The 27679-nt window shown below is 50.9% G+C and overlaps 1 long non-coding RNA gene, 4 other non-coding genes and 1 pseudogene across 6 annotated transcripts; all 6 read right to left on the bottom strand.

Annotated features, from left to right (window-relative positions):
- Positions 1-10054: 10054 nt before the first annotated feature.
- LOC140580014 (U5 spliceosomal RNA) lies at positions 10055-10168 on the bottom strand. The gene has a single exon (XR_011983795.1). It is a non-coding gene; the product is annotated as a U5 spliceosomal RNA (small nuclear RNA).
- A 439-nt stretch (positions 10169-10607) lies between these two features.
- On the bottom strand, positions 10608-10845 carry LOC140579943 (U2 spliceosomal RNA; annotated as a pseudogene).
- Positions 10846-18638: 7793 nt separating this feature from the next.
- On the bottom strand, positions 18639-18752 carry LOC140580012 (U5 spliceosomal RNA). Its single transcript, XR_011983793.1, has one exon. It is a non-coding gene; the product is annotated as a U5 spliceosomal RNA (small nuclear RNA).
- Positions 18753-19171: 419 nt separating this feature from the next.
- LOC140579843 (U2 spliceosomal RNA) lies at positions 19172-19363 on the bottom strand. Its single transcript, XR_011983691.1, has one exon. It is a non-coding gene; the product is annotated as a U2 spliceosomal RNA (small nuclear RNA).
- Positions 19364-19558: 195 nt separating this feature from the next.
- LOC140579997 (U5 spliceosomal RNA) lies at positions 19559-19672 on the bottom strand. Its single transcript, XR_011983779.1, has one exon. It is a non-coding gene; the product is annotated as a U5 spliceosomal RNA (small nuclear RNA).
- Positions 19673-21848: 2176 nt separating this feature from the next.
- Positions 21849-27142, bottom strand: LOC140579659 (uncharacterized). Of its 2 annotated transcripts, XR_011983597.1 has the most exons (3): positions 26825-27142; positions 26272-26344; positions 21849-25235 (listed from the first exon to the last, which is right to left on the bottom strand). It is a non-coding gene; the product is annotated as an uncharacterized lncRNA (long non-coding RNA). The 2 variants fall into 2 exon arrangements; XR_011983598.1 differs by lacking the exon at positions 26272-26344.
- Positions 27143-27679: the final 537 nt, after the last annotated feature.

Below are 27679 nucleotides of genomic sequence, written 5' to 3'. Positions count from 1 at the left end.
CAAGCTTGAGAGGGAAGTCAGGAACATCCCTCCCCCCACTGTCCTTTCCAAGGTACATCACTTCCCTCCTCACATACTCATACCTGCCGCCCCAAACAAGGTTAAACACATCCTTAGTTAAGCCTCTCCGCATGAAGCGGGGCATGGGGAACACATGGGCGAGGTAGAGGAGGGTGGGAAGGATATCAACCTTCAAGGCGAGAACCTTACCCAGGAAGGACAGGGACCTGGCCTTCCACATCCCCATCTTCCGCCTGGCGATCGTCAAACGCTCTTCCCAGTTTACCCGGGCAGCACCTTTCGAAAGAAAGTTAACCCCCAACACCTTGAGAGGGCCGCCGCAGAGAGTGAGCCCCCCCGGGACGTCCTCTCTCGCCTTCCAGCTGCCAAAGTACTTGACCACCGACTTGCTAAGGTTAAGTGCAGCCCCGGAGGCCTTCCCGAACGCCTGCACCAAGCCCAGGGCGTGACCGAGCGCATGGTCCGAGCACACAAACAGAGTGGTATCGTCTGCGTACTGGGCCAGCTTTACCGTCAGGCCCCCACTCCCTGGCAGGATCAGGCCGTTGATACCTGGATGGGCACGGATGGCGCTCGCCAACGGCTCTATATATAGAGCGTAGAGGAGGGGGGAGAGAGGGCAACCCTGCCTCACTCCACTTGACTGGGGAACCCAATCACTGAGGGAACCATTAATCGACACATGGCTACCAACCTCAGTATAAAGCGCATGAACCCATCCCAAGAACTTAGGCCCAAAACCTAGCCTGCTCAATACCCCAAACAGGAAGCAGTGGTCCACTCGGTCAAACGCCTTCTCCTGGTCCAAGCTAACGAGTGCCAGAGGGACATTCCTGTCCTCAGCCCAGGCGATCGCGTCCCGAATTAAATGTAAATTCCAAGTCGCAGATCGACCCGGGACCCCGCAAGTCTGGTCACTATGGACCAGGTGGGTCATGGCCTTTTTTAGGCGCTCAGTTAGGGTCTTTGCTATGATCTTTGCATCTACGCAAAGCATTGTCAGGGGTCTCCAGTTGCCAAGTTCGGCACGATCGCCCTTCTTGTACAACAAAGACAAGACCCCTGACCGCATGCTCTTGGTGAGCATGCCTTGACGCTGCACGTCCTCAGCCACTTCTAGCAGCTCCGGCCCGAGGACTTCCCAAAACGTGGAATAGAATTCCACGGGGAGTCCATCGAGACCAGGAACTTTGCGCCGGTTCATTTTGCCTAGCACCTCAGTCAGCTCGGCTAGAGTGAAGGGGGCATCTAAGCTGTCCCTTGCCTCACTGGGAAGACTAGGTTTGAGTTTAGATAAAAACTGCTCCCCTAGCTCAGGTTCGGTCTCCCTTTTCTTAAAAAGGTCACCGTAAAAACATTTAGCAACCTCCAGCATCCGGGCCGAATCGGAGACCAGGTTGCCTCCTTGGTCCCGGAGGGCAGTGAAACACTTTTCCTCACGGGCCAGTTTCACCTTATTAAAGAAGAAGGCTGTACATTTCTCATTCTCCTCCCTTTCCAAAGCCCTGGCCCAAAACAAGGAGGCCGCAGCCGATTGCTCGTGCAGGCCCCTCAGCTTAGCTTTGGCTGCCTGCACCTCCTCAAAGTTAAAAGCCCCTCCGTTGTTGTGGCGGGCATACTCCCTCTGCAGCCTGGTCTCTAGCCGTTGGATTTCGTAAAGCCTTTTAGCTTTACGCTGGCCGCAATAGTGGATAGCTAGAGCTCTAACCCTCTCTTTTACGCTCTCCCACCATGCGGCCGTGGAGACGTAGGCTGCCTTACAGCCCCGCCACGCAGTAAAATGATCCAGGAAGAGAGACCTAAAGTCTCTCTCTTCTAAGATCTCCACGTTCAGCTTCCAATAGCCCCTCCCGAAGGTAGGGGCGTCAATGGAAACTGTGGCCTCGACCGATGTATGGTCCGAGTACCACCGTGGAGACCTCAAAACCTTCCTAAAAACAACAGAGGGCGAAGCTAAAATATAATCAATACGGCTGCTGGCCCCACGACTGTTGTGCCAGGTATGGCCCGGATCTGTGGGGTTGCACGTTTTAAACCCATCAGAGAGGTTGAGGCTGCGGATCAAATTCCTAAAATGTTTAGTGCTGACATCCCCTTTCCCTTCTAAAAAAGTATTGAAGTCCCCTCCTAAAATTATGTGTCTATTAGTGACACAAAACTGGGCCAGCTCCTCAAAAAGCGCAATGCGGGACGAGGCCTCCACTGGAGCGTAAACGCACATCGCCCGGATGTGCTGACCTCTCCAGGTGGCGTCCACTCCCAAAACCCTTCCCTGCACTACAGTGAAGGTACTCACATTCTCAAAGGCCCGGTCACCAAAAAGGATGCCGACGCCTGAAGAATGGACACCACCAACGCTCCAGCAGGACTTACCCCTCTTCCACGCTTGTGAGAAAAGAGCCACGTCCCGCTGGTCCCTGAGGTGGACTTCCTGCAAGAAACAGAGATTGAAAGGGGAGGATGTCAGTTCATCAAAGACCGCGGCCCTTTTGACTGGGTTCCTCAACCCTCTGACGTTAACAGTAAAAATTTTAAAATCAGCCATGGGGGGATTAAAAAAAGAATAAAACAATAAGAAATTAAAACCATAAAAATTTTAAAAACTATAAACCCTAAAACCAGCTATTAAGACCCCTGTTCCCCCTCCCCGCTCATGCCCAGAATTTTCCCCAGCATGGAGTCCTCCAGGTAGGCCTGGTCGTTTGGTGAAACCTCCAGGCCCGAAAAGGTAATGTCCTCCTGGGGAAGGGCTGGGGACAACATTGACAAATTCCAACTTATATCTTCTGTTTTGGGGGCGGGGGGGCGATACGACCTGTACAGGGGCCTCAGCTGGGGGCGCCGCCTCCTTGGGGGTACCTGTTGCCTCCTCTGCTTCCTTCCTCGTCTTCTTAGTTTTGTCCTTGGGGTCACCCTTCTTCTTCCTTTTGGTGACCCCGGCCCGGGCCTGCGGGGACTGCCCAGCCTGAGCCCGGGGCCCCTCAGCCCCCAACGGGGTCTTCACTGGGGACCTGGCCACTTCTTCCTGGGCCCCCACTGACCTCTCCTGAGGCCCCCCTGGCTTTGGGGCAGGGAGCAGCTCCCGGTCCGGCACCCGCCTCACCTGCCCACCACCCGCCAGAACGCCCGCATAGGAGCGCTGGGGGCAGACACGGGCCAGGTGCTCCTCGCTGCTACAGTGGCGGCAACGTTGGGGGCCCTTACAGTCCTTAGCCATGTGCCCGGGCTCAAGGCAGTTACGGCACTTAAGGTCCGGGCAGTCCTCCGCCTTGTGTCCATGGCCCTGGCACGACCGGCAGAAGGTAGGCTGTCCAGTGTAGAACAGGTACCCCCTGTTGGGCCCGATGGAAAAGTAGGCTGGGGGATGAAGATATCCCCCCTTTCCATCCGGCCGCAGTCGCACCTGAAACTGGCGGCGCCCATTCCACACACCCAGCTCGTCCCGGACGTCTCTGTGTCCTGGTAAAACCTCAACGTGTTTAGTGAGAAAATGGCAGACGGCCTCCGCCGACACGTAAGGATTGAACACATGCACCGTTACCACCCGCTTGTCCGTAAACCACAAGGGCTCAACCGAGTACATATTCAAGAGCGGGTGGTCGGACTTGCTCTGCTCCAGCACCCTCCGGTATGCCTCCTCAGAGGCCAAGGTAACATCCAGAAACCTCTGGGGATGGTTCCTCTGGACGCAGATCAGGTCCTCCAGCTTAAAGCCCAGCACACCAAACACCACCTCCCGGATGAAGAAGACCCTGTCGTGAAACTGGGCCTCTCCATCCAGGTTCCTCCAACGGAACCGGGCCGTGTTAAGCAGACCGCCACCTACCATCGGACCCGGTCCGGAGGAGGGGGTCGTCCCGGCCACTGGAGCCGCCGCTGGGGCCGTCACTGCCGTCCTGGGAGCCGTAGCTGCCATCCTCCAGCTGGGGTGCTCCGGCATCAGCCGTCCCACTCGGAGTGGAGCAAGGCGCAGTGTTCCAGAGGTCCTTCCGCCGTAGTCCAAGACGGGCTGAGCTAAAAACTAGACTAAAAAATAAAATAATAAAAGTGAATAAAAACAAACAAGGGCTGAAAAACACTAAAACAGGATACCAAGGTTCACCCCGTGGCAGCGGCGGTCAGGCCACCTGCTGGACACGCATTAGGATCCCCTTGGTATCCGCTAAACTAAAAAACACGACGGGTAAAACGGCTAAGAAAAACGCCAAAAGTTTTTAAAAACTTGATCTTAGCCAAAAGAACAGATACTACTACACAGATACTACAATCTGATAAGAACAGATTTTTTTTTTTTTTTTTTTTTTTTTTTAAACCAGTCAGAGTTGGATACCCGTCGCTTCATCAACTCGGCCAACCTTCACTCATCATTCCGGCTATTTCAAATTCAATTACAATTTTTATTTCAATCAATAAAATATTACAATTATAATCTCCTTAAGAGGATTTCAAACAAGACATTTTAAAATTCAGCCCATATCAGAGTTTAAAATTTAAATATAAAATACATAAACCACACCAGACATTCAATAAATAAGCAAATATTAATCAAAAACCATTGAGTGTCAGTGGTTATTTTCAAAATCACCCCCAGGCTTAAAATCCCATTGCAAAGGGTTTCCGATCCTTGTGAACTTTATGGTGTGACACTGAAAAAAAACATTAACGCACCACCAAGAAAGGCACAGTATAAGGTGCGTGCGTTCACAACTCACGTGCCACACCGACCTTCCTGGATGGAGCTCGTACTCACCAAGATGTTAGTGGGGCTATGGCCGCAGAAGGCCCTTCCACCTTTCCTTGGCCTCGTGGTAGCCCCACTGGATGATGTCCCGCTCCATCCTGAAATCCAAGTCCGCCACAATCTTTCGATATAATCCCCAGGCCCTCAAATCTGCCCCTTTATGGATGAGTGCCGACCTTGCATTCCAAAGTTCACGTTTGGTCATGCTGATCAGCAGCCACATCCGGGGCGGGAAGGGAGTCTGAGGACCTTGGGGCCACCCCATCATCACCTTATCGTAGGACAACACAAACTGCGGGTCTAGTTTCCTGCACAGGCCTTGCACTGATCTCCAGACCTCCCTGGCATACCCACAGTCCCAAAAGGCGTGCCTGAGGGTCTCCTCCTCTGAGCACTCGGGACGTGGGCAGCCTGAGTGTCTGGTCAGCTTGTGCCTGTACAGTACATCCCTGACCGGCAGCTTACCATGCACACACTGCCAGTTCAGGTCCTGCAGCCGGTTATCCAACCCCTTGGGCTGGATCCTGGTCCAGGTGTCCTTCTCCAGGCCCAGCACAGCACGGGTTCCCCTCTTCACCAGCACAGCCCGATACAGGGCTCGGTGCCTGGTGAGGGTCCCTGGGGGGAGACCTGCCGGAAGAGACTTACTCCACTTAATAGCATGGTGATAGTGGGCCGGCAGCGTCTCCGCCTTGGGCCCGGCGTTGGACCACGACGTCAACAGACGTCTCATGGGCAGGGCCAGCCACAAGTGAACAAAATACTGGTGGGGGTGTTCTAGGGGAGCCACCAGACGTGCACAGATCTGGGAGAAGAACAGGCAGTCAAGCTTGAGAGGGAAGTCAGGAACATCCCTCCCCCCACTGTCCTTTCCAAGGTACATCACTTCCCTCCTCACATACTCATACCTGCCGCCCCAAACAAGGTTAAACACATCCTTAGTTAAGCCTCTCCGCATGAAGCGGGGCATGGGGAACACATGGGCGAGGTAGAGGAGGGTGGGAAGGATATCAACCTTCAAGGCGAGAACCTTACCCAGGAAGGACAGGGACCTGGCCTTCCACATCCCCATCTTCCGCCTGGCGATCGTCAAACGCTCTTCCCAGTTTACCCGGGCAGCACCTTTCGAAAGAAAGTTAACCCCCAACACCTTGAGAGGGCCGCCGCAGAGAGTGAGCCCCCCCGGGACGTCCTCTCTCGCCTTCCAGCTGCCAAAGTACTTGACCACCGACTTGCTAAGGTTAAGTGCAGCCCCGGAGGCCTTCCCGAACGCCTGCACCAAGCCCAGGGCGTGACCGAGCGCATGGTCCGAGCACACAAACAGAGTGGTATCGTCTGCGTACTGGGCCAGCTTTACCGTCAGGCCCCCACTCCCTGGCAGGATCAGGCCGTTGATACCTGGATGGGCACGGATGGCGCTCGCCAACGGCTCTATATATAGAGCGTAGAGGAGGGGGGAGAGAGGGCAACCCTGCCTCACTCCACTTGACTGGGGAACCCAATCACTGAGGGAACCATTAATCGACACATGGCTACCAACCTCAGTATAAAGCGCATGAACCCATCCCAAGAACTTAGGCCCAAAACCTAGCCTGCTCAATACCCCAAACAGGAAGCAGTGGTCCACTCGGTCAAACGCCTTCTCCTGGTCCAAGCTAACGAGTGCCAGAGGGACATTCCTGTCCTCAGCCCAGGCGATCGCGTCCCGAATTAAATGTAAATTCCAAGTCGCAGATCGACCCGGGACCCCGCAAGTCTGGTCACTATGGACCAGGTGGGTCATGGCCTTTTTTAGGCGCTCAGTTAGGGTCTTTGCTATGATCTTTGCATCTACGCAAAGCATTGTCAGGGGTCTCCAGTTGCCAAGTTCGGCACGATCGCCCTTCTTGTACAACAAAGACAAGACCCCTGACCGCATGCTCTTGGTGAGCATGCCCTGACGCTGCACGTCCTCAGCCACTTCTAGCAGCTCCGGCCCGAGGACTTCCCAAAACGTGGAATAGAATTCCACGGGGAGTCCATCGAGACCAGGAACTTTGCGCCGGTTCATTTTGCCTAGCACCTCAGTCAGCTCGGCTAGAGTGAAGGGGGCATCTAAGCTGTCCCTTGCCTCACTGGGAAGACTAGGTTTGAGTTTAGATAAAAACTGCTCCCCTAGCTCAGGTTCGGTCTCCCTTTTCTTAAAAAGGTCACCGTAAAAACATTTAGCAACCTCCAGCATCCGGGCCGAATCGGAGACCAGGTTGCCTCCTTGGTCCCGGAGGGCAGTGAAACACTTTTCCTCACGGGCCAGTTTCACCTTATTAAAGAAGAAGGCTGTACATTTCTCATTCTCCTCCCTTTCCAAAGCCCTGGCCCAAAACAAGGAGGCCGCAGCCGATTGCTCGTGCAGGCCCCTCAGCTTAGCTTTGGCTGCCTGCACCTCCTCAAAGTTAAAAGCCCCTCCGTTGTTGTGGCGGGCATACTCCCTCTGCAGCCTGGTCTCTAGCCGTTGGATTTCGTAAAGCCTTTTAGCTTTACGCTGGCCGCAATAGTGGATAGCTAGAGCTCTAACCCTCTCTTTTACGCTCTCCCACCATGCGGCCGTGGAGACGTAGGCTGCCTTACAGCCCCGCCACGCAGTAAAATGATCCAGGAAGAGAGACCTAAAGTCTCTCTCTTCTAAGATCTCCACGTTCAGCTTCCAATAGCCCCTCCCGAAGGTAGGGGCGTCGATGGAAACTGTGGCCTCGACCGATGTATGGTCCGAGTACCACCGTGGAGACCTCAAAACCTTCCTAAAAACAACAGAGGGCGAAGCTAAAATATAATCAATACGGCTGCTGGCCCCACGACTGTTGTGCCAGGTATGGCCCGGATCTGTGGGGTTGCACGTTTTAAAACCATCAGAGAGGTTGAGGCTGCGGATCAAATTCCTAAAATGTTTAGTGCTGACATCCCCTTTCCCTTCTAAAAAAGTATTGAAGTCCCCTCCTAAAATTATGTGTCTATTAGTGACACAAAACTGGGCCAGCTCCTCAAAAAGCGCAATGCGGGACGAGGCCTCCACTGGAGCGTAAACGCACATCGCCCGGATGTGCTGACCTCTCCAGGTGGCGTCCACTCCCAAAACCCTTCCCTGCACTACAGTGAAGGTACTCACATTCTCAAAGGCCCGGTCACCAAAAAGGATGCCGACGCCTGAAGAATGGACACCACCAACGCTCCAGCAGGACTTACCCCTCTTCCACGCTTGTGAGAAAAGAGCCACGTCCCGCTGGTCCCTGAGGTGGACTTCCTGCAAGAAACAGAGATTGAAAGGGGAGGATGTCAGTTCATCAAAGACCGCGGCCCTTTTGACTGGGTTCCTCAACCCTCTGACGTTAACAGTAAAAATTTTAAAATCAGCCATGGGGGGATTAAAAAAAGAATAAAACAATAAGAAATTAAAACCATAAAAATTTTAAAAACTATAAACCCTAAAACCAGCTATTAAGACCCCTGTTCCCCCTCCCCGCTCATGCCCAGAATTTTCCCCAGCATGGAGTCCTCCAGGTAGGCCTGGTCGTTTGGTGAAACCTCCAGGCCCGAAAAGGTAATGTCCTCCTGGGGAAGGGCTGGGGACAACATTGACAAATTCCAACTTATATCTTCTGTTTTGGGGGCGGGGGGCGATACGACCTGTACAGGGGCCTCAGCTGGGGGCGCCGCCTCCTTGGGGGTACCTGTTGCCTCCTCTGCTTCCTTCCTCGTCTTCTTAGTTTTGTCCTTGGGGTCACCCTTCTTCTTCCTTTTGGTGACCCCGGCCCGGGCCTGCGGGGACTGCCCAGCCTGAGCCCGGGGCCCCTCAGCCCCCAACGGGGTCTTCACTGGGGACCTGGCCACTTCTTCCTGGGCCCCCACTGACCTCTCCTGAGGCCCCCCTGGCTTTGGGGCAGGGAGCAGCTCCCGGTCCGGCACCCGCCTCACCTGCCCACCACCCGCCAGAACGCCCGCATAGGAGCGCTGGGGGCAGACACGGGCCAGGTGCTCCTCGCTGCTACAGTGGCGGCAACGTTGGGGGCCCTTACAGTCCTTAGCCATGTGCCCGGGCTCAAGGCAGTTACGGCACTTAAGGTCCGGGCAGTCCTCCGCCTTGTGTCCATGGCCCTGGCACGACCGGCAGAAGGTAGGCTGTCCAGTGTAGAACAGGTACCCCCTGTTGGGCCCGATGGAAAAGTAGGCTGGGGGATGAAGATATCCCCCCTTTCCATCCGGCCGCAGTCGCACCTGAAACTGGCGGCGCCCATTCCACACACCCAGCTCGTCCCGGACGTCTCTGTGTCCTGGTAAAACCTCAACGTGTTTAGTGAGGAAATGGCAGACGGCCTCCGCCGACACGTAAGGATTGAACACATGCACCGTTACCACCCGCTTGTCCGTAAACCACAAGGGCTCAACCGAGTACATATTCAAGAGCGGGTGGTCGGACTTGCTCTGCTCCAGCACCCTCCGGTATGCCTCCTCAGAGGCCAAGGTAACATCCAGAAACCTCTGGGGATGGTTCCTCTGGACGCAGATCAGGTCCTCCAGCTTAAAGCCCAGCACACCAAACACCACCTCCCGGATGAAGAAGACCCTGTCGTGAAACTGGGCCTCTCCATCCAGGTTCCTCCAACGGAACCGGGCCGTGTTAAGCAGACCGCCACCTACCATCGGACCCGGTCCGGAGGAGGGGGTCGTCCCGGCCACTGGAGCCGCCGCTGGGGCCGTCACTGCCGTCCTGGGAGCCGTAGCTGCCATCCTCCAGCTGGGGTGCTCCGGCATCAGCCGTCCCACTCGGAGTGGAGCAAGGCGCAGTGTTCCAGAGGTCCTTCCGCCGTAGTCCAAGACGGGCTGAGCTAAAAACTAGACTAAAAAATAAAATAATAAAAGTGAATAAAAACAAACAAGGGCTGAAAAACACTAAAACAGGATACCAAGGTTCACCCCGTGGCAGCGGCGGTCAGGCCACCTGCTGGGCACGCATTAGGATCCCCTTGGTATCCGCTAAACTAAAAAACACGACGGGTAAAACGGCTAAGAAAAACGCCAAAAGTTTTTAAAAACTTGATCTTAGCCAAAAGGCCGAGAAGCGATACCCACAAATTGCGCCCCGCCGGGCGCCGGCATGCGGGATGCCGACGGAGCTGGCGCGGCTCAGCCCTCACCAGCCCCTCTGGCAGGTGTCGCCCCGCGAGTCCACGCGTGATCCAGGGAGACCACAGCCGCGCCACCGGGCACCTAACGCCAGCCGCTAAGCCGGGCCCAGTCTTCCTTTGACAGCAGCAGTGCAGCTCTGCTTGGGCAGAGCCTCCAAAAATACCATGAACTCATCGCTATCCCTCTCCACGGAAATCTTTAGTAAAAGGCGAAAGATTTATACGGGATGAAGAGAGACCCGAGTCGATATGGGGCCGCCGCCAAGCCCGTCGCCGTTAGCCGGGCCTGCGTGACGCCCCCGCTCGGAGTAGAATGCCCAGGGGCGTCGCAGCCGCCGTCCTCGGGGCCCCGACTCCTCCCTGTCCTCCTGTCCTCTCAAAAGACAGCAATCATTTTAACAAACATGAGGGGAAATTCAAAAGGCAAAGATGACATCATGCCTTACCTCAGCGCAGCTGTCCACCGCACAAACAGTGTGTCACCTTCCTTTAAAAAAAAAAAAAAAAAAAAAAAAAAAAAAAAAGAAAAACGGCGGGAAACGGGGGCCACGCACAGACAGGGCCCCCCCCCTCACAGCACTCAGTCTATTAGTCACTCACTCACTCACTCACTCAGTCAGTCAGTCAGTCAGTCAGTCAGTCAGTCAGTCAGTCAGTCAGTTCTGCCTTTCGACAACAGGGGGCAGTAGAGGTGCACCATTCCCGGAAGCACTGCAATACCGGGTCGATGCGTGGAGCGGACGGGGCAAGCCCCACTTCCGGCTCCCTGTTCCAAAAATCCGTTTAATATGTGGTCCCCTCCATGGGGGACGTATCAGATATTAAACTGATAAGAACAGATTTTTTTTTTTTTTTTTTTTTTTTTTTTAATTCATCTTTAATCAACATTTCTGCATACAATCTAAAACCAACACATAAAACTATAAAGACATTTATCACACTACCCATAATAAGCTAACTTCAACACTAAAAGAAATACACATATAAATCACACTCCTAACCTATTCAATCATAAAACAACAACATATATAACACATATTATAAAACAATCATATAATACCACATACATAAAACTTCTAAAATACTTCAACCCTACAACACCATTACAACACACGTTAAAACAGTATTAAATACATAAATACAGCAGAAATCCTAAAATGTCTAAAAAGGTAAAACACTATCATCATCAACAATATCCCCATTAAAACTAAGGTCCCCCCCCGACTCGGCAGCAACTAAAAAAGAGCGTTCATTAGCAAAGTCCTGCTGCCCTGCATAAAAACGTCTCTCTTGGGGGGAGACCAAAACACTTTGCAGATCAATTAGCTCTAAGGGGAAGATCGCTTCTCGGCCTAAAGCAGTGTCCTCGTTCCTCCGGGCCTTCTTCCTCCTCCTGCATTGGACAAACCTGGAGGGAGAGGTTGCGCGCTTTTCAGCCACGGCCACTTGACCCTTACCAGGGGACTCCACCGAAGCGCTGGAAGCCGTGGACTCCCCATCAGCACCGGCGAAGGGCTGTTCCTCGCTGTTCTCAGCTCCCCTCTCGGCTCCCCCGTGCATCTCAGCGCAGCCCGGCAGTGCCTGCTGTCGGGCCCCGTCCACAGCCGAACCCCGAGCAACGGCGTCGGCCCAGGACGGTTTGCGCTGAGGGCAGCTCCGGGCCAGATGGTCCTCACCTCTGCACAGGTTACACCGGAGGGGGCCCTTGCAGTCCTTCGCCAGGTGACCGACGTCCAGGCATCTCCAGCACTTCATGGTGGTACAGGAGTCCGCGGTGTGGCCCAGGCCGTGGCACAAGCGGCAGGAGGAGGGTTGCCCGGAGTAAAAAAGGTAGCCCTTGCAACGACCTATAATAAAATAAGCAGGTGGGTGGCTATACCCGTCAGGGGAGCTAGCGTCGGGGCGCAGGCACACCCGGAACTGCCTGCGCCCAGTCCAGACACCCAGCTGGTCTCTCACGTCCCTGTGCCCAGGGACCACGTCGACAAACCTGCCCAGGAAGGCAGCCACCGCTTCAGCTGGAACGAAGGGGTCCAAGACGTGGACGGTGATCACTCTCCGGTCCAGCTTCCACAGTGGCTCCACGTCATAGAACATCCGGCGAAGCTCTTCCTCCAAGCGGCTGCATGCAGCCAACATCCTCTTGTAGCCCTCTTCCGTAGTGCAAGTCACATAGAAGAAGGCCGAAGACTGGTTGCGCTGCACACAGATGATGTCTTCCATGGTGAGTCCCAGGAGGCCGAAGAGCACCTCCCGGATGAAGCTCAGTCTCTCCGGGAAACTCTCCGGTTCCTCCTGGTGAGTCCACTTGAAGGCTGCTGTATGCCGGATGACTACGACGGTCCTGTGTGGGCTCCCGGACATCCTGGCGATGGTGGGCAAGAGAGTCCTCGGGAGCCGGGCAGGGAGTCGACGTGTCCTAGCTGGGTGCCTAAACTAATAAAAACTGGAAATAAAACCCCAAGCTCACCCTGCGGGAACGGCGGTCAAGCCACCCGAACCTGCACGTTAGGCTTGCAAGGGCTACCCAAAATAAAAAACACGCTAAAAAGAGACAACAGCTAACCCCGTGGCAGCGGCGGTCAAGCCACCTGCTGGTCACGCATTAGGTTCGCTGTTGCCTCCTCTAAAAAACCTGGCAGTAAAAAATCCCTCCAAAAAGCGCTGATAAGAACAGATTTTTTTTCCCAATACTTTATTATACAGTTCTGCACAACAATTAAAATCACACAAATATACAAAGCATATAAACATCAATTTGCACTGTCATCAAGACATAATAAAACAGCCTTTTTGGTTCACAAATACAGATCCATAAATACTTTATAAAAGGCTAAAACATTCTCAACACAGTGCTACTTATATATGCTATACAAAACAAACCATTATTAAAACAATATTAAACAAAACATCTCCAGAACTGCAATAAAACACAAAACTATAAAACCACCAAAAAATGTCATTACAATATCAATTAAAACACAATTACAATTAAATGGCCATTTACACAAATAAAATGCCACCTTAAATGCCAGCTATTAAAACCTAAAACCATTAAAGGAGGAACACACCCGGCGACCTCCAACCTCTACACCAGGGTCAGGTTGGGACAGGGTCATACATTTCCACACACGTAAAATCAGCACCTCTGGAATAAAAACAAGGTCAATCATTTAAAAAGCAGCACAACAAACCAGAGTAAAATGTTAATAAATACAGTTATTGTTAATATGAATAAATAGGTGCTAAAAATGATCAACCAAAAACCGTGCTCAATTAATTATGCACATGCTGTTAGATAAAACCATTTTGAATACAACACACGCAAAAAAAAAACAAAGCACACTCACCTAAAACCCGAAGTATCTCCAGTGTGCTTCAGAAAGGTGTGTCACATCAAACCCTGTAGAATGGAGCGTCACCACCTAAACGAAACGGGGCTAAAGCCAAAAGAGGCCCTTCCACCTCTCCTTGGCCTCGTGATAGCCCCGCTGGATGACGTCAGTCTCCATCCTGAAACCCAAGTCGGCCCGGATTTTACGGAATACCCCTTGTGCCTCCAGATGAACCCCTCTGCGGATGAGCGCGGTCCTAGCATTCCACAGCTCTCGCTTGGTAATGCTGACCAGCAGCCACATCCAGGGGCCGAAGGGGTTATGGAGCTTGGGGTCCCACCCCTTCAACACCTTGTCGTAGGTCAGACCGGGCTGCGGGTCCACACGTCCACACAGGCCCGCTACCAACCCCCAAACTCTCTGTGCATGCCCACAGTCCCAAAACACGTGCCTGATGGTCTCATCCTCGCTGCACTCGGGCCTGGGGCAGCGGGGGTGTCTGGTCAGCTTATGCCTATGTAAGACGTCCCTGACTGGCAGCTTACCATGAAGGCACTGCCAGTTCAGGTCCTGCAGCCTATGATCCAAACCCTTAGGCTGGATTCTCGCCCATGTGCCTTCCTCCAGGCCCAGCATGGCCCGAGTATCCCTATGACCAAGCAAAGCCCTATAAAGCGCTCTATGCTTGGTCAAGGCCTCTGTCTTGACACCTGCCGGAAAAGACTTACTCCACTTGACAGCGTGGCTGTAGTGGGCCGGCAGGGTCTCAGCCTTGGGGCCGAGGTTGGTCCACGACGCCACCAGACGTCTCATGGGGAGAGCCAGCCACAGACGCACAAAGTGCTGATGGGGGTGCTCGAGGGGAGCTGCCAGGCGCGTGCAGAGCTGCGAGAAGAACAGGCAGTCAAGCTTGAGAGGAAAGTCAATAACATCCCTCCCCCCACTGTCCTTTCCGAGATACATCACTTCCCTACGCACGTACTCGTACCTGCCCCCCCAGACGAGGTTGAAAACGTCCTTCGTCAGGCCTCTGCGCATGAAGCGGGGCAAAGGGTACACATGTGCAAGGTAGAGCAGGGTGGGAAGAATATCCACTTTTAAGGCTAAAACCTTACCTTGGAAGGACAGGGACCTGGACTTCCACAGTCCGATCTTCCGCCTGGCGATCGCCAACCGCTCCTCCCAGTTCAAACGGGCGGCACCATCCGAAAGGAAGTTGACCCCCAACACTTTGAGAGGTCCGTCACAGAGGGTGAGACCACCTGCGACGTCCTCCCTCGCCTTCCAGCTGCCGAAATACTTGGCCACCGACTTACTGAGGTTGAGCGTCGCGCCGGAGGCCCTACCGAACGCATGAACAAGGCTCATGGCATGACCGAGAGACTGATCCGAGCAGACGAAAAGGGTGGTGTCGTCTGCATACTGGGTCAGTTTAACAGTTTTCCCCCGACTTCCTGGGATAAGAAGGCCATCGACCCCGGGGTGGGCGCGAATGGCGCACGCCAGCGGCTCTATATAGAGCGCGTAGAGGAGGGGGGAGAGGGGACATCCCTGCCTCACTCCACTCACCTGGGGCACCAAGTCACTCAGGAAGCCATTGATAACAACATGGCTTCCAACTTCATTATACAAAGTGTGTAACCACCCCAGATAATTGGGTCCAAAGCCAAACTTACCCAATACTTGAAACAGGAAGCGGTGATCTACCCGGTCAAAGGCTTTCTCCTGGTCCAAGCTGACCAGCAGGAGAGGGAGGTTCCTGTCCTCCACCCAGGCGATGGCGTCGCGGATGAGATGGAGGTTCCACGTCGCCGATCGACCCGGTACTCCACACGTCTGATCGCTGTGAACCAGATGAGCCATGGCCTTCTTCAGGCGTTCGGTAAGGGTCTTTGCGATGAGCTTTGTGTCTACACAAAGCATGGTCAGGGGCCTCCAGTTGCCAAGGTCGGCACGATCACCCTTCTTGTGCAACAGGGAAAGAACCCCTGACCTCATGCTCCTAGTGAGCAAACCCCGGCGCTGAACATCCTCTACAACCTGCAGTAATTCCGGCCCGAGGACATCCCAAAAGGTGGAATAAAATTCCACCGGGAGTCCGTCAAGGCCCGGTACCTTGCGGCGGTTCATCCTGCCAAGCACTGCGGTCAGCTCGGCCAAGGTGATGGGGGCTTCTAAGCCGTCCCGAATGTCACTGGGAAGACAAGGTGAGATATTATCTAGGAACCGCTCCCCTGCAACCGGGTCCGTGTCCCTAACCTTAAAAAGATTAAAATAGAACAGTTTAGCAACCTCCAGCATGTCTGATGTTGTCGTTGCCGTGTCGCCGTTTGAGGCACGGAGAGAGACAAAGCTCTTCTCCTCCCGGGCTTCCCTGGCTCTCTGGAAAAAAAAGGCGTTGCACTTTTCATTGTTTTCCCACAGGCACATTTTGTCGCGGAGCATTAGGGCCGAGGCAGCCTGTTCATGCAGGCGCCTCAGCTCACCCTTTATGCCAAGCAGTCGCTCGTGGTCGATGGCGCCCCCGTTGTTGTGAGCGGCGTATTCATCCCGCAACCTTCTCTCCAGCTGCAGAATGGAGAATTTCTTCTTCATCCTGCGCTGCTTGCTGTACTGCATGGAGAAGGTTCGGATCCTATCCTTCACACTCTCCCACCATTCAGCCACGGAGGGGAAGGTAGGCTTGTCCTTCTGCCACTCGGAGAAGTGATCTAAAAAAAGGTGTCTAAAATCGCTCTCCTCCAGGATCTGCAGGTTCATTTTCCAATAGCCGCCCCCACATTCAGGGGCGTCTATGGAAACAGTGGCCTCCACTGCCAAGTGGTCAGTGGGCCACTGTGGGGAGAGGGACACCTTTTTAAAAACAACGGGGGGTGAAGCTAAAATGTAGTCGATGCGACTGCTGGCTCCGCGACTATTATGCCAGGTGAAGCCCGGCATGCTGGGGTTGCATGTCTTAAAACCATCAACAAGTTTAAAGGAACGAATAAAATGGCGAAAGTGCCCAGAGCTGACATCCTGTCTACCCTCCAACGAGATGTTAAAGTCCCCTCCTAAAATCAAGTGTCGATCTGTGACACAGAACGGGGACAACTCTTCAAAGAGAGTTATACGGGATGAGGCCTCCACTGGAGCGTAGACACATATGGCCCGGAGGCGCTGTCCCCTCCATGTGGCGTCCACTCCCAAAACCCTACCTTGAAGAACGGTAAACGATCTTACTTCTTCAAAGGCGCGGTCGCCAAAAAGGATCCCGACGCCTGAGGAGTGGACACCACCTACGCTCCAGTAGGATCTACCCCTCTTCCATTGTCCCGCCTCGTCCCGCTGGTCCCGGAGGTGGACTTCCTGCAGAAAACAAATGCTGAAGGGAGAAGATGCCAGCTGATTAAAAACAGATGTGCGCTTTAAAACGTTCCTCAAACCCCTGACATTCAAGGTGACAATATTAAAATTGGCCATGAAATGTTAAAAAGGTAAAATACAATTAAAAACAACACAATAAAATAATAAAAGCCAGCCATTAAAAACAATACCGCATTACTGCCCCCCCTCCTCAGTCAAACCCAAAAGGCCCCCCAGTTCCAGCCCCCCCAGGTACTCCTGTTCATTTGCTTTGTCCTGCACAATACTGTACTCCTGGGGGGGCGCAGGGGACTGTCCCAGGTCCCACACCGGCTGGGGGGCCCCCAACGTCGGGGAGGGGGGACTCTCTCGGCCTTGGTCCCCGGCCGCCACTGCTGGCAAGGTGGCAGCCGGAGGGCTGGAAGCGTCGGGTTGTGCCTCCCTTCTGCTCTTCTTCCTCCTCCGGGGGGATGCGCCGCTCTTTCTCCTCCTGCTGCTAACACCTGGAGCCAGGACTGGAGACCCCTCCTGCATCGCTGTCGCTGGGGCCTCCTCCACCTCGGCCAGGGCTTCTCCTCCTGCCCCCGTCGCCGGCTGTTCCTGCCCTAATGTGGGGGCTTGCACTCCCCCACCACTCTCCTTGCCGACAGCTCCATTACCCGACAGAGCGTCAGCATACGTCGTTTTCTTCTTAGGGCAGGAACGAGCCAGATGGTCCTCGCCGTTGCAGTAGATGCAGCGACGGGGGCCCTTGCAGTCCCTGGCCATGTGCCCCGACTCCAGGCAGTTGCGGCAGCGTAAGTTGGCGCATCCCTCCAGAGTGTGTCCGAAGCTGTGACACTGTCGGCAGAAGGGAGGCTGTCCGGAATAAAACAAGTAAGCCTTATTGCCCTGTAGATTAAAATAGGCTGGGGGATGACTAAAACCGCCCGCGCCATTAGCGTCCGGGCGCAGGCGGGCCTGGAACTGGCGTCGACCAGTCCAGATCCCCAGCTCATCCCGAATCTCCTTGTGGCCAGGAAGAAGGTCCACATACTTGTTCAGGAACTGGCGGACGGCTTCGGCGGTCACATGCGGGTTAAAACAATGGACAGTTATTACCCGCTTGTCGGGCCACCACAGCGGCTCGATGGTGTATCGTCCCAGGAGAGGGTGCTGGGCCCTCTCCTTGCTCCGCTCCAGGACCTTGCTGTAACCCTCGTCGGTGGACAGGGTGACCTCGAAGAACTGGAAGGGGCCATTCCGCTGTACACAAAGGATGTCCTCCATGCGGAGGCCCAGCTCCCCGAAGGCCACCTCCCGGATGAAGGCCAGGCGGTCGGGGAAGGTGCCTACCTCCCCTTCGGCCCTCCAGCAGAACCGGGCGGTATTACGCAGGCCACCACCTGCTACCAGCCACGGCCCGCTGAAGGGCTTCCTCGCTGCACCGCCGGCCGTCGCCATCCGGGATGGTCCACCGACGTCGTTCCTGGAGCAGAGTCCTCCTGCCGCCGTGGTCCCGACGTCCGCCGTGGTCCTGTCGCCGTCCGCCAATCCGGGATGAGCCGAGGATCACTAAACTATAAAAACACCTAAAAAATAAAAACACCAGTTCACCCAACAGGGCGGCGGACAGGCCACCAGCCACTGCGGGATCCCCAGCCTAATAAAAACAAAAATAAAAGCAGGGATAAAAGGCTAAAAGGAAGGCACGGGTCGCCCCGTGGCAGCGGCGGTCAAGCCACCTACTGGTCACGCATTAGGGTCACCGTGCCTTCCTCTAAAAAACCCGACGCAATCCTTTAAAAGCAGTAAAAAGAGCGTAAAATCCACTTGATCTTAGCCAAAAGGCCGAGAAGCGATACCCACAAATTGCGCCCCGCCGGGCGCCGGCATGCGGGATGCCGACGGAGCTGGCGCGGCTCAGCCCTCACCAGCCCCTCTGGCAGGTGTCGCCCGGCGAGTCCACGCGTGATCCAGGGAGACCACAGCCGCGCCACCAGGCACCTAACGCCAGCCGCTAAGCCGGGCCCAGTCTTCCTTTGACAGCAGCAGTGCAGCTCTGCTTGGGCAGAGCCTCCAAAAATACCATGAACTCATCGCTATCCCTCTCCACGGAAATCTTTAGTAAAAGGCGAAAGATTTATACGGGATGAAGAGAGACCCGAGTCGATATGGGGCCGCCGCCAAGCCCGTCGCCGTTAGCCGGGCCTGCGTGACGCCCCCGCTCGGAGTAGAATGCCCAGGGGCGTCGTAGCCGCCGTCCTCGGGGCCCCGACTCCTCCCTGTCCTCCTGTCCTCTCAAAAGACAGCAATCATTTTAACAAACATGAGGGGAAATTCAAAAGGCAAAGATGACATCATGCCTTACCTCAGCGCAGCTGTCCACCGCACAAACAGTGTGTCACCTTCCTTTAAAAAAAAAAAAAAAAAAAAAAAAAAAAAGAAAAACGGCGGGAAACGGGGGCCACGCACAGACAGGGCCCCCCCCCTCACAGCACTCAGTCTATTAGTCACTCACTCACTCACTCACTCACTCACTCACTCACTCACTCAGTCAGTCAGTTCTGCCTTTCGACAACAGGGGGCAGTAGAGGTGCACCATTCCCGGAAGCACTGCAATACCGGGTCGATGCGTGGAGCGGACGGGGCAAGCCCCACTTCCGGCTCCCTGTTCCAAAAATCCGTTTAATATGTGGTCCCCTCCATGGGGGACGTATCAGATATTAAACTGATAAGAACAGATACTACACTTGATCTTAGCCAAAAGGCCGAGAAGCGATACCCACAAATTGCGCCCCGCCGGGCGCCGGCATGCGGGATGCCGACGGAGCTGGCGCGGCTCAGCCCTCACCAGCCCCTCTGGCAGGTGTCGCCCGGCGAGTCCACGCGTGATCCAGGGAGACCACAGCCGCGCCACCGGGCACCTAACGCCAGCCGCTAAGCCGGGCCCAGTCTTCCTTTGACAGCAGCAGTGCAGCTCTGCTTGGACAGAGCCTCCAAAAATACCATGAACTCATCGCTATCCCTCTCCACGGAAATCTTTAGTAAAAGGCGAAAGATTTATACGGGATGAAGAGAGACCCGAGTCGATATGGGGCCGCCGCCAAGCCCGTCGCCGTTAGCCGGGCCTGCGTGACGCCCCCGCTCGGAGTAGAATGCCCAGGGGCGTCGCAGCCGCCGTCCTCGGGGCCCCGACTCCTCCCTGTCCTCCTGTCCTCTCAAAAGACAGCAATCATTTTAACAAACATGAGGGGAAATTCAAAAGGCAAAGATGACATCACGCCTTACCTCAGCGCAGCTGTCCACCTCACAAACAGCGTGTCACCTTCCTTTAAAAAATTAAAATAAAAAAAAAAGGCGGGAAAAGGGGGCCGCGCACGGACAGGGCCTCTCCCTCACAACACATGCAGCTAATTAGCTGGCCATCCAGGGGCACCCAGTCTATTAATCACTCACTCACACAATCCGTTCAATATGTGGTCCCCTCCATGGGGGACGTATCAAAACAACCATTTCATACCGAAATAAAATGTAAATCAGCTCAGATACATGAATAATATTATGCTTGTACTACTTACATTAAAGACATAATCACAATCTAAAAGGCTGAAACATTTCCACACCATGCAAATCAATGCCAACACAGTACAATAAGACTTTCAAAGATAACATTAAAGAAATAGAACTACCTGCAGAACTATTACCCATAAAATAGGAAAAGGGCAATAAGACCAGCAAATACAACTAGTAACTGCAATGATGGAAGTGTCCAAAGCTTAGGATGATCGGACAGGTAGGACATGTAGGACAAGTAATAGAGGAATAACGGCAGAGAACTGGCAGCCAGGGTAGTAGAAAGTCAGACAGAATTAGATTCGATTAGAATTACGATGGAGATTGAGCGTAGGGTGAACGGGATAGGAGATGTAGGACAGAGCAGGACTGGTTTGGGTGAGATGGTCTGAGTAGTAGGTAGAAATTAGGATGGAGATGGTTTTAGTGTAGGCGTTACAGGTCAGTAGATGTCGGACAGAATGAAAAACCATCCGGTGGAGTGCCTGAGGCCGTCTGAATGTCTGGTTGAATAATAATAGAAGCTTCGTGGGGAAAACGCCTTTACGTCTCCCCAGCTTGCTTTACGGAGAGTATGCTGTGCACATTGGGCTGCCTAGCTCAAGTACCCACCAAAGCGACCCTCTGATTACAGGCACACAGGCTTAGCCCACTGAGCCTCCTGCTGCTGTGGGTAAGATAGGTGAGATCGGTAGACACCTTCCTACCTGATCTGGTAACTCGTTTTAGCTGAATTGGCCTAGGTGGGTCTTAGACATAAATAAACAGTGGCGGTAGTGCTCCCGTTTGACCGATCGACACGAAATTTCTCTGGGGTACAGCCCTACATTAATGAGACAAATCTGGAAATGATTGGCTGAAGCATGCCTGAGATATAGCTGTCTGATTGAAATGGGCGAGGCAGCAGTACAGTCAGGGTGTGGCTGGTAGCCATATCTTACCAAAAGTTTAAGTTTTTTTTCTAAATCTTTAAAAGGACTGTCTCCTGATTTGAATGACACCAGATTTATGTAGGTTGGGTGAAAATCCTAGGAGATTAACCCCCAGGGGTCTGAGGCCTCTTTTCCACTTTCGGGGTAGTCTGACATGCCTTGACATTTTTAAATATTTCACCTATCTAAAAAACATTTATCCCAAAGTGTTGCATGTGCTTTTATTCAGCACAAACTCAGCACCAATGATCTGAGACCACTCATAATGTTATTTTATTTTTTGTTAAAATCAACTTTAAACATATGCTTTTCAGAAACCTATTTTCAGACATGCTGATAAATTATAAAAAATCACATTATAGACATTTCTAGGTAAGACTTTTGAGCTCTGAAGCTTATAGACACAGGGGTTGGTTACACACAGGTGAAAGAGACATTCTGAAATTTTATGTGGTTTGATTACTAAAGTGTTAGAACTTTGGAGTGACACTCTTTTTCTGAAAGTCAGTGGCCAGCACAATGAATATTGATGTGATAGGCGTTCCCACACCTCTAGTAGTTTGCATACTGTCAATGGCCCGTCAGTCTGGAATGTCACTGCACCCCACACCCATCACTTTGGAAAGGTAGTTTGATATGCAAGAGAAGTAGCAACAAAAAAATCCTTTTTTTTAAAAACAAAATCAGTTTATTGATAGATAGAATGTCACAACATAAGTGAATAAATGTACAACACAAAATAAGCAAATCACAAAATAAATGGGTGCATGAATAATGTTTATTTGCGACAGTTCATTCACAAATCAATATAACAAATTTTTAGTCCTGATTCGCATGCCAAGCCTCGAAACAGTTTCTGTTTGGTTGAAGGCAAAGCTGGACATCACAAGCTACGCATTTCCATGGGGTTTTTGTTTTGTTCCCACCATGCATCCTGCAATTCATACAAGTCTTTCGCCCTGAGGTAGCCTTCATCCTGCCGTCAGTGCTCAGCTCAGCCCCAAGAACTGGCACATGAACACCACTCATCTTTGTGGGGACATTCAGTGTCACCCACACAGCTGTGCGGTGAGCTCCTCCATGAACGCCTTGTGGGTCATGCTGTCCTGTTGCATGATCTCTCTGTGGATAATGTAGGCGTTAGTCGCGGAAATGTCCAAGAAGTGAAGAAAAAGTTTCCTGTACCACTTCATTCTCTTGTGCTGTGTCGTGTAGTACTGGATCAGCTGGTCCGACAAATCCACACCTCCCATGTACTTGTTGTACTCCGTCACCGGTGAGGGGCATGGAAATGACTCGGTGATCCAGACACCCTGCTTGGATTTAACTTTCCTTCGTACCGTATCCCCAGCATAGGCGTTATGGATGGTGGAGCAGACGGACACCTCTCTCGTGTCCTTCCACTTCACAAAGAGAAGAGGCCCGTCCCTTATCCAGCGGTACATCCCTCTGGGCGACTTCTTTGTTAGTGCATTGATGGCACTACGTGGACAGTCCTTCCTAAACTCTCTATAAGTTCCAAACTTAGATGCATACAAGTCCTTGAAAAGTTTTGGACTTGTGTAGAAGTTGTCCATATATACATGGTACCCGGACCCCAAAAAACATCTATCGGTCAGTGACATGACAGAGTCATAAGTCCCTGGCCAGTGGGGAAGTTGTTCTTTCCAGTGTATACTGAAAAGTCCACAGTATACCCATTGCTGGAATCTGCGATAAGGTTCCATAGCACTACATGCTTTGGACCCTTAATTATGCACCATTAATATCTAATTACAATTATATGGCCAATAAAACAATTAAAATGTCACCTTATATGCATGCTATTAAAAACAGGGTTCTTGCAGGTATCAGAAAGTTAAATTTAAGGCCCTTTTAAGACCTTTTAAGACCATTATGAGTAAAATTTAAGACCAACACGATGCATTACAAGAAACATTCGAATGATACCAGAAATTCTCATATTTTATGTCACTCATATCCTTAGCCCAACATCCACATATCATATGTGTTTACAAAGTGCGTTTTAATATGTTCACATGTGTTTAAAGCATGTGGGAGTGGTATTGTAAGGCTTAAACTATAAAAAAGTTTATGTATATGGTCTTTCTATATTGCGGATTTTCATCTATCGCTGATGGGTCTGGAATGTAACTTAGGTGGGGGGATCCAGACCCATCAGCCATAGGTGAAAATTCGCGATATAGAAAGACCATATACATAAACTTTTTTATAGTTTAAGCCTTAAAATATATAGTGATCCCCCGCCTATCGCAGAAGTTACGCTCCAGTCCCATCAGCGATAATGAAAACAATTGGAAACAGCTGATAAACACGGGGAATCTACACAGGGTTAACGAGGGGGCGTGGCACATGGGAGGAGCGAATGAGCGGGGCAGGATATACTGCACTTTTAATCAGATTTTTTAGATTTTCAAAATAAATTCAAATTCAAATAAGTTTTTTTTTCATCTCTATTTTGCTTTTTTGTCTTGGTTTAACTTTTTAAAATCTTGTTTTTATAAAGCACTTTAAATAACCCCTGTGTATGATAATAAAAACTTGCCTTGCCCTACCATAAGGAGACCGAGAAACGTTCACCTCAAGACCACACGAACAACTAAAAACTATATGCTGGAAACTAAGACATTCACAAGGTAACTCCAGGATAAGCTCTGTAAAAGTAGAAATGTGTTTATTTTATGATAAGATAACGTGAGCCAACTGGCTAGTACTGTAGTTGCCTTTTAACTGAAAAAATTCACTCCAGTCAGAGAAAAAAGTTACTAACGCACTACTGTACATCAAAACATTTACATTGCAATAATTTATGGCATGAAATAAACTTGTAACTATATCATTCAGTAATACAAATAATAAAACAACATACCGTTCACATTAGCCTCACGGACTAAGTTAGCGCTTGATTCCCCTGCACTTCCTGTTGTGGCTGAGCGTGCACCTGACGTCAGTGGCTGAAAGTGCACGTTCTGCAGCCAGACCCTTCTCAAACTGTGTGCTTGCCTAGCCGCAGTGATCACGCAATGGGATTTGTAGTTTTATTACCACGCAGACACTGGTGCAGACCAGAAAACACAACCAACAGATTAGTTTTACAGCATTTTACTATTTTATTTTCTGCGGACAATGCTTATTGGGAATGAATGGAGGTAAGAATTTTAAGACTTGGGTAAATTAAATTTAAGACCGAGGATGAAAATCTGGGCATTTTAAGGCCTTAAATTTAACTTTCTGAATTTTTTACTTTTTAAGACCCCGCGGGAACCCTGTAAAAAGTTAAGACCTTTAAAAAGGAACACATCCGCAGACTTCCAACCTCTGCACAAGGGTCAGGCTAAAACAGTATCATACACCTTCCCAAAACACATAAAATCAGTAACCTTGGGAATAAAATAGGTCAATCACACAATAAACAGCACAACAGATCAAACAAAATGTTAATAAATGTTAATATTGATGAATAAGTGCTAACAGTGATCAACCAAAACAGTGCTCAGTAAAATCTGTAAATGCCATTAAATAAAATCCATACCAAATAAAACACACACAGAGAAAAACAAAGCACACTTACCTAAAACCCGAAGTGTCCTCTGTGTGCTTCAGGAAAGTGCATCATGTCAACCCTGTAGGATGGAGTGTCACCACCTAGACGTACCGGGGCAGCTTACGCCTAGGATCAAGGTAGTTGGATGGATGTCAACTTACCTCTGGGGGTAAGTCGTTTAGGTGGATGGCAGCTTCCTTCTGGGGTCTGGAGGTTTGGGTGAATGTCAGCTTACCTCTGAGATCAGAGCGTTTGGGCGGATGGCAGCTTGCCACTGGGGTTAGGGAATTTCAGTGGATGTGAGCTTACCTCAGGGGCCTGCGTGTTTGGGTAGACCGCAGCTTGCCTCTGGGATCAGGGTGCTTGGAGGGACAGCAGCTTACCTCTGTGGTTGGGCCGGTTGCATGTTTGGGAGCTTACCTCTAGGGCCAGGGCGTTTGGTGGATGGCAGCTTACCTCTGGGATCAAGGCATCTGAGTGGATGAAAGCTTACCTCTATTATCAGGGTGTTTGGGTTTATGTCATCTTAACTCCTGGGTCAAGGCGCTTGGTTGGATGCAGTTGGTTCGATCAGAGCTTTACCTTTGGAATTAGGGCATTTGAGTAAATGACAGCTTAACTCTGTGATGATGGTGTTTGGGTACATGTCAGCTTACCTCTGGGGTCAGAGCGTTTGTGTGTAGGGCAGCTTATCACAGCTAACTCTCAATTAGTTTAACTGAATTTATCCAAAAATTATTATTATTTCTATACCTGACACACAAAATACTGTGACTTACATATAATGTGATATGTTGTTAATACAACCAGTAATCAGAACAGTGTGACATGTGCTGCACACCAGGGCAATTTCAGAATCCCTAATCAGATCTGTAGTTAACACCAAGTTATGGTAAACCAAGTGACGCCTATATACATGTATGGAAATCACACAATCGGAAAAATAGTTTACCGAAATATTAACAGAGGTATTTCTCACTCACTATCAAACACGATGTAAATTTTCCCTGTAGTAATTAATAGATCAATAGACACAAAAAACCCAGAGGCACACCAACGAAAACACAACGCAATGCTAGTACCAACTAGCAAGAACTAGCTAAACAGCTAAAAATTCGCAAGAAACTTCTAAATTATCGAAACTCAGCTACATCGATAAGTACATAAATTACCACGAAACATACATGTATTAGTTTAATAAAGTCTAAGCAGAAATTATCAAAATAAATCCGGCTTTGGTTTTGTTTGCCGGAGCTCAAACGTCGGACATCTCCCTTAGTAAAAGGGCGCGGACTCTGGTCGTTAACAGCCACCTGCCGCTCGCGCCACACAACGTCGTTGACCGCAGTCTGTCATACTCTCGCGTGTTTACGTCTGACTGACGCGTGCCGCAATAGTGAGATTTAGCAGTACTAACGTTAAAAAAAGCTCTTACTGACCTCATTTTACTGTATCATATGCGCAGTAATTTATCTTGCTTTCTTAAAATAACCAATAAATTTTGGTGCTACTGCTCTGTCTGAGTCCATGAATTATGTCCTGCATAGAAATGTGTAGTGGCAGAACATTTAAACAACTGGATCGCATTTTAAAACATAATCTTATGTAGACATCACACCTCTCCCGGAAGACTCCCGCAAATGCACCACAGCTCACTCACACCCCCGAACGATGTGCAGCATCCCGGAAATCTGTCCACACAGAAATAAAAGCAATCAAACGCAGGGAAGTGGCCAGGAGCCTACGGATTGTATGTTGGGCGCGGCTACGGATCGTCTGCCACCGCCCCCCAACTTTCACAGCCAGCACCCCCTCCCTTCTCTAAAGTGGGATAATTCAGACATCCCAACCTGCAAAAACTCAATTCAGGAAGGTGCCCCCAACCCCCCGACAAGGAGGGAGATAACTTCAACAAACTTGATTTCACAGTTTAATTTGTTCATTAATTTCCTCTGGTCAGCGCACTAAATTACGAAGGTCAATATTATGTATTTTGACAAATAATAAAAGTAGATTACTTTACCATTTATGCAAATTCCTTAATTATATTCCATTGCTACTTTACAAAAGTCTTCAAGGAGTCTTTCATGACAGCATTAGCAACTAACCAACTGTCTAACTAGTGTAGACCTGAATAATACAGCACATGAAATGACACTTGTTAAACTCACCTCAACATGCCTTTTACAATCGTTTAAACCGTCATGGGCAATGCTGAAATCACTGTTGCAAACAGTACAGCGCGCGGAACATTGTCATTATTTTCATCCTTATTAGACAAGGATACACTTTTGTGTAGTCTGAATTGAAATGCGTTTTATATTTTCGTTTTTTGGGGCACTCTCCCTCTGTCATTATGCTCCACTGAACTGATAACTTCGGTCCTCGAGAAGTTAAATAAAACCCCGCCCGCATTGAAATTTGATTGGCTTATTTTGCTAAGTAAACCAATCGGGATGCTGTCTGTCTAGCACGGGCTACAGGCACACACGCAGGGATCCACACATATGCACGTTCTCTCTCTCGCTCTCTCTCTCTCTCGCTCATTCCGTCATGCGCGCGCGTCTTCTTTCAGGGATATTTTATTGAATTTGCCAAGAGGAGACTCCCGGAACTTCCGGGAGACTCGGGATGTCTGGATAACTGCTTATTTGTACTATAATGATAGCTGTTAATTTTCAGGGAGCTGTGATGATATTCGAAATTGTGCAGGGTTATATAAGTACTGTGAAGCTCTCGTTATCCAGTTAAATGTTTAAAAATATTTATTATTTTATCATATTTTATGTATACTTTCAGCTTATTCACAGGTCTCTCCTGCATTCATCCGTCCATGCCATAATGTAAAATCAGACAGATTGCTTAACTTGCAGCTGTCCAATTACGCGTACATATTTTATTGCTGCAGATAATTAAAGTAGGTAATACAACGCTGAAGGTTAGATGTATAGTACGATTACATATGTACAACATGTGGTCATTTCAGTCAGACAAACGTTTAAAATGGAAAACGAGCTTTCCGTTTT

The sequence above is a fragment of the Paramormyrops kingsleyae genome, chromosome 18 (genome assembly GCF_048594095.1).
Source record: "Paramormyrops kingsleyae isolate MSU_618 chromosome 18, PKINGS_0.4, whole genome shotgun sequence".
In the NCBI taxonomy this organism is placed as follows: domain Eukaryota; kingdom Metazoa; phylum Chordata; class Actinopteri; order Osteoglossiformes; family Mormyridae; genus Paramormyrops; species Paramormyrops kingsleyae.
This window is presented reverse-complemented; position numbering and strand designations above follow the sequence as displayed.